General features: G+C 38.6%; 1 protein-coding gene across 11 annotated transcripts in view; it reads left to right on the plus strand.

The window, feature by feature from the left end:
* The window catches only part of GULP1 (GULP PTB domain containing engulfment adaptor 1), a 260,500-nt gene that overhangs the window by 74,692 nt on the left and 173,062 nt on the right, over positions 1–12,746 (plus strand). For 10 of the 11 annotated variants that reach the window (XM_046018774.1, XM_046018769.1, XM_046018773.1 and 7 more), the window contains one exon: positions 6,597–6,725. The exons of the other annotated variant lie outside the window; for it this stretch is intronic. The gene's annotated coding sequence lies outside the window, so the exon portion shown is untranslated. The remainder of the gene's footprint in view (positions 1–6,596; positions 6,726–12,746) is intronic. 11 annotated transcript variants of the gene reach the window in all.

The raw sequence follows: 12,746 nt of genomic DNA on the forward strand, positions 1-12,746 counted from the left end.
TACTTCGTAGACATTAACATGAGGAAAATTAAACTCCACAGGACTTGAAAAATTAAACTAAAGACTTTTTACGTAACCCAAGTTTATGAATGTTTTCTGCCCCAATTTTTTATTAAGGAATCAACCGTAGTTTCTTGATTTCCTTTATTTGAGCAATCTCTGTTGTGTGGCTGTTTACAAAAATGCTTCCTAAGAGCCTTTATTGAGTAGGTGCTCCTTTCCTCAAACATTAAATATATGTATATGGTTTTACAACTTTTTTAATAAAGTTTTTTAAAAATTAAGGGTGGCTTTTAGCTTAGGTATTTTGTAAATTTTTTTTTTTTGGTTTCCTGAATAGTAACTTATGATTTTGTTTTCTGAGATAAAGGAAGGAAGTAAAGAAGAGCGCAGAGAAAGTAAGAAGGAGGACAGGAGGGACGAAGGAAGGAAGGACAGAAGGAAGGAGCTCAAAGTACTGAGAATATTTGAACAAAATTCCGTTTTTAAAGACTGTGGTGTTGAAATCCGTATTTTCAGTGTTTTAGAAATAATCCTAGCATATTAGAACTAAGTAAGATGATTACTCAAAAAATTAAAACTAATTAAATTTATAAAATATATTAGATATAACCATTAAATGAAATTCTTCGACACCTTTGATAATGATTTAGCTGCTTGAATGCCTTTATATCAGCTCATAGCTAAGATCTCAAAGTAAGGACTAGCAGCTTACGTTGTCTTGTAGACATTAAGGGAAACTGAAAACCGACCTTTCCTTACCTAATGACGGAGTTGAGTGGTGAGTGTGGTTACCTAGAAGAAGAGCAATGAAGGCAGAGAGAATAAAAGGTTCAAAGGCCCTGAGGAATATATTTGTATCAAAATCTCCAAAAACCTCATTAAAATATAAGAACAGTATGCCAACAGGAAAATAAAAATTATAAAATATTTAATAAGTCTAACACATAAAAGCTGTGCCTTACTTGTAGTTAAAGAAATACACACTTTAGAAAAAGACATGTTTTTGAACAATCAAATTGTCAAAAGAGTAAGAAAAAAAATCCTTGCTGGTGAGGGTGGTCGCAGTTAGCATTATCACCTGCTGTTGATGGAAGCCTTGGTTGGTAGATCTTTCTAGAAGACACATTGGTGATGTGTATGAAAATGCCTGAAAGATCAACTACTTTGGAACTAGTAATTTCAGTTCCAGGAGAGCACAATAAAGCATCTTTTGAGATGAACACAAAGGTTCGTGTGCTGAGACGCGCACTGCAGTTTCTCTGTAATGCGGAAGGGGGACGATAGGGGAAGCAGTAAAGCGATGTGAGTTACTAAGTCATGTTTCTATGTGCCAGGCACAGGATGGCTGCTATGGATGGAATATCTCATGTATTTCTCTCTAAATTCTTATGATGTATAGTGTTCGTTTGTTAATTTCCCTGCCACGGTGTTTATGATGCGCTGGTCTTCTGTGGCAGGAGCCCTTTTACCGTGTGCAGCAGCCGTGTGATTGAGGAGAACCGACTATCTGCATGTCCAGGAAGGTGCCTCGTTGGCTGAGGCAAATCAGTGCCTCTGTGTTCCCAGTGTCACCTTCCCAGCTCAAACAGAGTGACTCTCAGACTTTTGATGACTGATTGCGGGAGAATAGCTTTCTCTGCTGTTGCTCTCTTGGTCTTCTTTCTTCCTCGTTCCTCCAAACATCGCTAAGATTTCCATCCCTTTTCCTAGCCCAATATTTTAATCTTCAAATTCCTACTGCATTAAAAAAGTTTCTTTACCCTAGTATGATTTTCACTCTGTCCTATGTCATTCATTAACCCATCATGAATTTTTTTAAAGATTTTATTTGTTTATTTGAGATAGAAGAGCGCACGCAGAGGGAGCACCAGGCAGAGGGAGAGGGAGAAGCAGACTCCCCGCTGACCAGGGAGCCCCATGTGGGACTCAGTCCCAGGACCTGAGCCGAACGCAGACACCTAACGACTGAGCCACCCAGGCATCCCCCATTTTTCACCTATGGCCTGTCGTCAGTGTTTCGGATCCATCTCATTGCCTTGGCTGTGTTTTTCCTTAAATGGTTCTTCATATTTGAGAAACCAAAGTTGGTGAAGAGTTAATGGTAAAAAAGAACGAAGGTTCTGCCTTAACCCAGTCAGGCTGAAAAATATAATAACCAAAAGTTTCACAGAAAGTGACTTGTGTTTTCCACCGATTTTACCAGAAAGGGTGAATGACTTGATAATTGTTCTCCTACTTCTTCTAATTAGGAAAATTCCTGCTGGTGACAGCTTCAAAGCATCTCTAAAAGTTTTGTGTCAAATGCAGAGGAAAGAACTAGGTTGAATTTGTTTTTAAATTGGCGAATTTAAAAGTGTTATTAATTCTGAAATAGTTTGTCATGTGTCATCCTCTGTCACTTTTTTCTTTCCATAATGAGAGCCGAGGAAAGGGAACTTAAAATGCACATGAATGACAACAGACGATATGAATTCTCGGTCCAGACTGACATCTCTGAGAATAGGAAAGCCCAGGGCCAGAGCTGTCTTGGTCTTGCTCTGTTCTTATGTAAATTAAATCCCAAGCACCATTCCAGCTTTACATCTTATGAATACGAAGGCCTAGAGTCTATATTTCTATTTTACCACTTAACAAATATACATAGATTTCTAAGAAGCAGTTTCCTTACCTCAGCTTCTCTCTTCCATGGTCTCCTGAGAGCACATTTGCCATACGATCTTCCTGAAATACATACTTTATTGCACCCCTTCCCTGTTTTATCATACTCCCATCATCTTTAGGGTAAAAATCCAAATTTTACAGTCTGGTGCTAAAGAGCCTTTCTGATAATGGCCTTATCTTAGTGTTCAGATTTCTTATAAAACAATCCTGTAAGTGTTCTCGTTTCAAATCGCGTCTACCAAACTGCTTGCCTGTCCTCGAGGGTGGCACGTTGTTTCTCAGTCGTGTGCCTTCGCTGTTGCTGTTCCCCCTGCCGGTGGTGGCCTTTCCCATTTTCTTCACTAGATGACTTCTAAACCGAAGGTTCACAGATTCCATCCTTTTTAGTAGGACTTTCCTAAACATTGTCTGTGTTTCTTTAGCACTCGACTTTGCGGTTGACATAGTCCTTATCAACTGACAAATGCGAAGGAGGACTTGGACTTCTTTTCTTCTCCCTGATGACCAGTGCAGTTGGGTGTTCAGTACGTGCTCAATGGATATTTGTCCGATGAACTGAATTAATTTTCCAGCTTCACATTCCTTAGAGCGTGGGTGTAGTTATGACTGTAGGTGTGCCGCTGCCTCAGTGAGAAGATGAACGCAAACAGGAAATGACTGCCCCAAGCCACCATGACAGTTTATACCCTTTTCGGGCATTAGAGTGAAAATCTTTGACAAGACATCATTAGGAAGAGATTCTAAGGCATTTGGACTAGGATGCTAATGCATACTAAGTCGTTTGGACTTTGTCCGGAGGGTGATGTGACCAGCTTACTTGTTAGACCGCTCGCAGCTGACTGCTGATGCGTTGGTGAGGATGTCACTGGGAGAAGAAACAAAATGGCGTCTTTTGTATTAAGTAGAATTGAATTTATTCTGATTTAACTTTATGATGATGGGCAAAGGAAATGAAGGATTATGATAATGCCAGGTTTCTGCTTGAATAAGTAGAACAGAAATTTTAGTATTAATTAAAATCACAAGACAAGAAAAAAAAGGAAAAAGAAAATCACAGGCCAAAGATCTGATTTTATATATTTGAATTTAGAATCCCATCGAGAATAAAAGATGAGTATCTAGGAACTCTTTTTTTTTGCAACATTTTGTTTAATAGTTTGAGATATTGCTAAATTCTTGGGGCTAGCTACAAAGAGAAAAATAAGCAGCAAAATGATTTTGAGAAAGTTTTAAGATCCTGATAATGCTGGTTTCTGTTTCATTTGATGACAAGTAGAAATATGTCTTAACCTGACTTGTTTGTTTTAATTGGTTTTACTGTGTATGAAGTACTTAAAGGTGCCGTGTTGCACTAACAGATTGAAGCATCTAGTCATATCACAGTGTTAACCATGTTAGTTTCTTTAGTACTGCTGGGAAAATGAAGCTTCTGGTACAGACATGATTCTTCACTTAATTTCGTGCACATCTTCAAGTTTCATATCAATCTGTAATAAGTGGTGGCAAAATAAGATGAAATTGAATGTATTAGGGTCATACTCATTTTTTTTTTAAATTTATTTATTTATTTATTTGACAGAGAGAGAGATCACAAGTAGATAGAGGCAGGCAGAGAGAGAGAGAGAGAGAGAGAGAAGGGGAAGCAGGCTCCCTGCTGAGCAGAGAGCCCGATGCGGGACTCGATCCCAGGACCCCGAGATCATGACCTGAGCCGAAGGCAGCGGCTTAACCCACTGAGCTACCCAGGCGCCCCGGGTCATACTGAAATTTTAAGAATCATTCAAATTGGAAACAGGATTTTATATTTTAAAATATGTATTCAAAAGAACAACCTACGAACATTTATTTTTTCTCAAGACTGTTCGAAAATGCTCTTCCTGTGCACAAATGCAATCGTATCAGACATGGAACAACAGTCCCCCCTCAGAGTGCAAGTCACTCTCTCGCAGGAAAAAGATGGAAGCACAAGTTCGTTGTTGTTCTTTGATGTGGGAGTCTCAGTGCTCGTCTTCATTCTGTCACATTGCATTAAATAATCCTGTCTGAAAACACTACCTCAGGAAGACTGGATTTCAGTCAATAGAAATAAAAACTGTGGGGATGATAAATTGCATTAACCACCTTAAGGAAATATTTACTTTCCTATAATATTTTGGAATCAGATTTTTTGGAACAATCTGGTTACTTATGTTATCTTGGGTGATTTCTTTCTTACTTATTTTCATGAGACCAATATTTGCACAAAATGGAGAAGTCATCATTATGCTAAAAAAGAACTAGTTTTGTGTTCCCTTTTCTCCCTTCTCCCCAAGACAAAAAAGAAAAATTATCTAGTCACTTTGGAAATGATGACATAGTTTCGTGGTTACCTTTTAGCTGTGTCATGTTTGAGTTCTACAGCTGGAGCTCTGTGGTCATGGAGCCTTTACATTTTGAGGAAAGAGAAAATGGATTGTATCATGTATATACCCTAAGATTTAGTAAACACTAAGAGAGTACTATGTGATTTAGTCAATAATAGCATCACTGGGTAGATAAACTTTTTTTCACATATGGCCTTAAAATAAACCACGCTCATATTTTAATTCAAATTTTATAGTCTTTGTCTATTGTGGTAGATGTTGTGGATGATCTTTATAAACCCTTTCCTTCAGTGTCTTCCAAACAAACTTACTTGAATTATTACCTCAGAGTTTGCCTCTGGGGCCATCCAAATGAAGATCCTTTCTTTCTCAAGTTTTGTTAGAAAAAGAACAGGAATAGTGTGAGCAAATAGACAAACAGACTTCTAAAGAAAATTGTGGATGAGAAGGAAAAACATAGTTTTCAGAATATTCAGATGGCTTAGATACAAAGAGGCAGAAATAAAATATTTGAATTGTGTTTCTGGTCTATAATTTGAGAAAGTCAAACTCTTGGATTTGGCTTTACCAATGGTCTGTATCAAAATTATGTAAGGATGCAGAACAAAAGAGTGAGATACATTTTTGTATTTTTTCGAAAACAAAACAGAAAACAACAGCTATTTTGGCAAGAAGAGATACTATACTGTGAACATTTTTGCTAGTATTTGAAATTTATATCACAGGTACATTTGAAATGACCAAATTGAGGGAAGTCATAATTTATGTTGCATCTGGAAAGACTTTTTCCTTTCATCTGTTGGAATAAAAAATGTAAAAATCTTAATCAGCCTCTATGTCTCTTCTCATGTAGCATGAAAATGAATAGAAGGATAAGTTACCTGAATGCTTCTCCACAGCAGTGGAAGTGGAATGAAAGTTAAAATAGATCAGTGCTTTCTAAAATTCTGTTTCATCGTCTTAATCAGGGACAGAGTATGCGCTTGGTTGGTTTAATTAGTGATATTGGAGGGAGATAGCTGAGGCTAGCTGCTCAGCCCGCTGTGGGGGGGGGGGGGACGGGGGGGACGGGCCGGGGGACGACTGTCAGCCGTCATCACTGTGCCTTCATAGTAACGTGTCCATGAGTTAAAACACTTAACTTATTATCTAGCAATTTTGCTATTTGACCTTATCTAGCAATCTGTTACTCTAGCTTTTCAAAAAAATTACATGTTTTACCCCTGTTTTGCTTTGTTTTTTATTAAGTAACTTTATTTTATTTTATTTATTTGACAGAAATCACAACTAGGCAGAGAGGCAGGCAGAGAGAGAGGAGGAAGCAGGCTCCCTGAGAAGCAGAGAGCCCGATGTGGGGCTCGATCCCACATGGGATCATGACCTGAGCCGAAGGCAGAGGGTTTATTTAACCCACTGAGCCACCCAGGTGCCCCATTAAGTCACTTTCTTGAACTTTCACAAGAAGCATACTTAGAATTTTAGAGTATGTACCATAGGTTCTGAATTAAAATACACATAAGTGTAATTATTTGTTACTTCTATTCCATCCAATTTTAATTTTATTTTTAGTTATATGTGATTCCTTCTGATATACATGGGAGAGAAAGTGGTTGAAGAACTCAGATGACAACTGTATGATTGAAACTATTTGAAGTTACGAGTCTGCATATTCTTTCAACGATAGTCAAGCTCGCCCAGGTAAGAATAAGTGGTTGTTTATATACTTACACCATTTTGAAAAAAGATTTGAAACTATAAACATTTTTTTTGTACTAAATATTTAAAGAGATAGTTTTATTGCAGAATATGTTGAAATACATAAAAGCAAAACCAAAATAAAATTAAAATCACAAATGAGCATGTATTTCCAAAAATAACTTCTTGGGACGCCTGTGTGGTTCAGTCGATTGTCAGACTCTTGATTTCAGCTCAGGTCTTGATCTCAGGGGTCAAGAGTTCAAGCCCAGAGTTGGGCTTCACACTGGTCATGGAGCCTACTTAAAAAAATAAATAAATAAAACCAAAAACCTTCTGTTATCCTTTTGTTCTATATCATTTAAGGTTTTATTGGTTTTCTGCTTTAAACAAAGTTGGGATGTTTCTTTGCTGAATTTCTTTATTATTTTTGTAACAAATCTATTTTGCTCTGACAGTATAAATTAATGTTTCTTATTTTTCTTTGTATCTGTTAAGATAAACATAAATGATTTTAAAATATTTTTGAGATTGTGTTTCTTATTCATAATATCTTTATACATAGATTGGTGTGTACATCACTCATTTTGCTTTGGTAGAGTTACTAAAATTAGCATCACTGGCTCAATGGCTATAAAATTTCAAAGACTTTTTATTATTTCTGAATTTACCTCCAGAAAGTAGTAATGAGTTATAGCTACAGTTTTTGTTAGCCGTTTTTGAAAATGTTGATCCATGACTTAAAATGTTTTCTTTCAAAGAAATACCCAAACAAAACCTAGTTTGTGTTGAAGAAAAAATTTCAAAATTAGATTAACCTTCTAAATTTTACTTGTAAGTAGTAGCATCGTCTACTCACATATATTCAACCAATGTATCTCTTACATAACTAAATATAAAAGAAAAGCAAATATTATGTATCCATAATCTTTCTACACTGTCTAAAAATACATTATTTATAAATGATAACAAATATATTTATTTAATTAGTATTAGTGGAAATTTATTCTTGTACTAAGCCTAAGTAAGCACTATGATTATTTGATTATCATTGAGGGTGGTGGTGATGGTGGACATTAAGGACAGGAAGGTATAGAAGTATTTTCTTATCTCTTAATTTTCAATAAAATGTGTCAAGATAAGAAATATATTTCAGTTCCTTAGGTAAAAGTAGAACGCGCTAGGTGCCAAGAACACTTCAAAAATGAGAGAGACCAGTTGAGTTGTGCTTTTCAGAGTAGGTAGAACTTTGACGGGCGGACATATACATGGAGGGCCAACTTGGAGCGAGGTGCGTAGCTGAGAAAGTAAGGGGTGTTCAGGACATGGGAAGGATAAGGCAGATACAGTGGAGTGATGGGAAGTATGTTGTGGATCTGGATTTCTGTACTTAGGCATTTGTATTCCATCATCATACAGTGAAGGAATGGCTGCAGGGGAGTGAGATGGTCGTGGAGTCCTTTAAGAAGCCGTATGTGTGTTAGACTACGGAAGGGGGAGCAGACTGAAAGGAAGGGAGATGATTTACAGACTTTGCCTTTCATTTCATCAGCATTTGTTAAACTCTTGCTGTTTGCCACGTACTTGAAGAACTTGAGAAACTGTAGGAAAAAAGATGAAGATGTAATCTTCATTCCTGAGGAGCGTGTAGTGCGGGGGATGAGGCACGCATGACCCACAAATCAATGTAATATGACATGATAGCGTAAGAATTGAACCGCATTTTTAAAAAAGATTTATTTATTTGAGGAGGGGAGGGCCAGAGGGACAGGGAGACGTAGACTTCCTCTTGAGCAGGGATCCCAGGACCCTGAGATCATGACCTGAGCTGAAGGCAGACACTTAACCAACTGAGCCTCCCAGGCGCCCCCAATTGAACCACATTTTTAAACAAACTAGTTGGTAACTGCTTATGTTGAGATGAAAGTACTAGATTATCAGCTGGTGGGGTTTTCTCAGAGACATCAAGTCTGATGAGGGTTACCAAGGAAGCAATGTTTCTAAACATTGGAAAAATTCAAAGAAGAAACAATGGAAATTTTATCTAGGGTGAGATTAATGTAAGTAAAAACCAGGCAGTGGTTTAAGTGCCGGGAGGTCAAGGGGAGGGTCTTCTACATTAGGCAAGAGGGGCAAGTCGATGGAATTAACAAAAATGGGGAAAATATGGCAAAAGTGAGATTATTTTGTTGATAAAATTATAGGTTCGGTTTTGAACACTGAGGACTTTTCTGTCCTCTCTCACTGTGTTCTGTTTGTAGATTTCATTGCAATTCCTTATGTAATTGAGGATTCATTTATTTACTATTAAAAGTGATTGAGTTTCCTTAAAATGAAAGTAAAAGTACAATAAGGCTAAAAACAAGTTACAGCAAACAAACCATGAAATACAAAGTAAAGATTAGTAATCCCTGTGTATATAACTTAGCTTCAGCCTTTTCGGTGGCAGAAGTGGATATATGTTCTTGCCCTAAAAGCTTAGGTAAATTGATTACAGGAGTCTTAGTGCAACGGACAGGAAAAGTGAGCTTACTACTTAGAGGAGTCTTAAATTTTGCAAGGAAGGGAACTTTGATAATATATAGTTATAGGTAGGCCAGTTTGGGGAAGGGAAGAATTCAACTTCTCCAGGAAGTCTTCTCTGACTTTTGGAATCTGGACCAGATCCCCTTCTGTGTGCGCTGTACCATGACGCGGTTTACATTCCTCCATCATACCACGCGCTGTGGTCTTGTCTACACTTCCCGAGGCTCTAAGATTCTTGAGGGTTGGCTTATCATTTATCATTACAGACACAAACTTTAGTTTTATAGAGGATACTCTGTAATATTTCTTAAATGCTGAACTGAATTATTTCTGTGGCTTGTCTGAATTATTGGTGACCTGGCCTTGACATTTGTGTGAGCTCATGTTAGTGTTCTGCTGCTGTGTGGTAAATCACTTCAGAACTTACCAGGCTGAAACAGTGCTTACGGAGTATCTCACAGTTTGTTTAACTGGTGCCTCTGGCTCGGGGTCTCCCGTGACGTTGCTGTCATGCCGTCAGCTGGAGCTGTAGTCATTTCAGAGCTCATCTGGTGCCGAAAAGTCCACGTCCAGACTCAGCCGTGGGGGCAGGGGCTCTCTCCGTAGGGAGTTAGTTTTCCCTGGGACAAGCAGTCTAAGAGGGAGCGAAAGTGAGCACGTCTGTGGAAACAACACCCCTTTCCAGCCGAATGTAGGAAGTGTCATTCCGTGTGTAGTGAGTTTCGTGATGGCCCCGAAAACACATGTTCAAGTCCTAACCTGTGGTACTTGTGGATGTGACATTTGGAAAGAGTCTTTGGAGGGTTAGCTCAACTGAAGATCTTGAGTGCCGACATCCTGGATGGACCGGATGAGGCCCAATAATCCAGTGGCTTGTGTCCTTAAGAGAGGAGAAGGCCCTGTGAAGACAGAGGCAAGGACTCGGGTGATGCCCTCACAAGTCAAGGACCACCCGGAGCCGCCAGAAGCTGGAAGAGGCAAGAACAAAACCTCCTTACGAGCCTGTACAGGTCGTGTGGCCTTCCTGACAACTTGCTTTCACTTCTGGCCTCCACAACTATGACAGAATAGATTTCTGTTGCTTTAAGTCACCCCGTTTGTGGTTATTTGTTAGGGCAGCCACAGGAAACTGACGTATCACCTGAAGTACCGCCACTTCTGCCATCTTCAGGACCGTAGACGTGAGTTTCAGCTCCAGCCACGTTCAGGGGCAGGAGAATCACGGAAGGGCATCAGTGCCAGGAGCAGCGTTACTGGAAGCCATCTTGGAGGCCGCCTGTTCCCTCAGATGTCTAGATGCCTCCCTTCCTCCGGTGTGTCTTGTAGATGGACCCAGCCCTACAGGTCAGAGATCACAACCATCTCATGTTCTTCAAAGTATCCTACCTCTCTGATTAGAATTACTTTCCATTTGGAGAGTCAGTTTGGGAAACTTAGAGTCAATCTGAATTCCTTTATTTTATTTTTTATTTTTTTTTTTAAAGATTTTATTTATTTGACAGAGAGAGATCACAAGTAGGCAGAGAGGCAGGCAGAGAGAGTGAGAGGGAAGCAGGCCCCCTGCCGAGCAGAGATCCCGATGCGGGGCTCGATCCCAGGACCCTGAGATCATGACCTGAGCCGAAGGCAGCGGCTTAAACCACTGAGCCACCCAGGCGCCCCTTCCTTTTTTTTATTAATACCCATAACCTGTAATAGGTTAACCAGTCTTTTTCACCCTGTTCCTTAAATTTTTCTCCCTTGTCTGTCTTTGCTGTCTCTCTTCTGCTGACTACTGGCTTCTGTTGCTTCTAAAAAACTAACCAGATAGCTGCTAAGCTGTCAGACTGTTTCTGAGCTTTTCCCCGTCAGACCTTTCCCCGAAAAGAGGCTTTTGAAAACCAAAATAGGATTACGCCGCTCCGTTATGTAACATTCTCAGGAAATAGAAGACCCTTGCTATTTGGGTCTTGACTTCATACAATTCAAGTTTTATCTTTAATCATTCCTTAATGTAGATCAATGAAATTATATAAAATTGTTTTCTTTCATTTTTGCTCACCTTTGTCTGGGGTTCTCTTTATTCAGTAATCACACAAGTTTTGTTTGTTTATTTTTGCACTGAGCAGAATGTCTGATATCATGAGCAGCACAGAGTAGGTTTTCATCTGTGTAAACTAATGTTACAGAACAAAGAGTTGAAGACAGAAGAGGCCTGACATCAATAAAATGGCTAACCTTGCCGATTAGCCTAAGATGGAAACAAATGAAAGAGAAAAGGAAATGATTGACTCACCATGTGGCAAGACCAGGAAATTTAGGGGTAGGTAAGGGCAAATGCCTGTGCGGTGTAGATGTGCAGAAGTAAAAAGTCAAGAATGTGTGACAGAGAGAGAAAGTTTAGTGACTGAGATCATAAATGAAGTTTAGATTCAATTCTGAGTATAATGTGGTTTTAAGTTTTTAAGAGTATGAAAAGATACATCCTCATGGACATTTCGATCTATTAGGCAGAGAGTGTGAGGAATAGAATGTAGTCATTCAGGACAGGGAGGTGTAGAATAGAGATGACAGAAATGTACTGCAATGTTAAGAGAGCAGAAAAGAACTAGAAGTATAATTTCTTTTGCCCCTTTCTGTTGTGATAAGACTAAAGCTGTCTGTCTGAAGAGTCTCTAGGGAGATCTTCAGTGGAGCGCGAACTCAGATCCCATTCAGGAGATGTATTATGCTTTATCGGAATTTAAATACAAAAGAAAATAACCTTTAAGCCATTCAAGAAATTGAAGAAAACCATTTTGTTATCACTGACCTTTGGCTGTACATTTAAAATTTATGCTCAGTGTATCTATATACATAAATGATGTTTCTCCAATAATTAATGATGTTCAGAATAATCTCTATCCATATAGGAACATTAGTTTTCATTTAATGAGAAGATTTAAAGGAATCCTACATGTATTATGTAATACATAATTGTAGTGAATGACTGTAAATTAATTGTTATTTGAATGACATAATAAAACCTAGCAAAGTGGTTATCAGATACGTTGGTCTTTATGTTGCAAAGTGGTGAACTATGGGCCTTTTAATGTAAACTAATAATTCCTGTCTCAAGGGTTTCGTATATTATACCAAAGCCTTTATTTGTTTAGAGGTAACATTTTTTTTGAAGATTTTATTTATTTGACAGACAGAGATCACAAGTAGTCAGAGAGGCAGGCAGAGAGAGGAGGAAGCAGGCTTCCTGCTGAGCAGAGAACCCGATGTGGGGCTCGATCCCAGGACCCTGAGACCATGACCTGAGCCGAAGGCAGAGGCCTTAACCCACTGAGCCACCCAGGTGCCCCTAGATAATGTTTTTTTATAAAATATTTTAATTTGCTTTTTAGAGCATGATTTACATTGAGAAACTCTAGGTCAGTGAAAATAAAGATTTTTCAAAGGATAATTTTTATCTGTAGAGATAGAAATAAGTGAAGCAGAAGGTTTTACCTTAATACGTGCAGAACGTGAAGG

The sequence above is a fragment of the Meles meles genome, chromosome 9 (genome assembly GCF_922984935.1).
Source record: "Meles meles chromosome 9, mMelMel3.1 paternal haplotype, whole genome shotgun sequence".
NCBI classification, from domain to species: Eukaryota; Metazoa; Chordata; class Mammalia; order Carnivora; family Mustelidae; genus Meles; species Meles meles.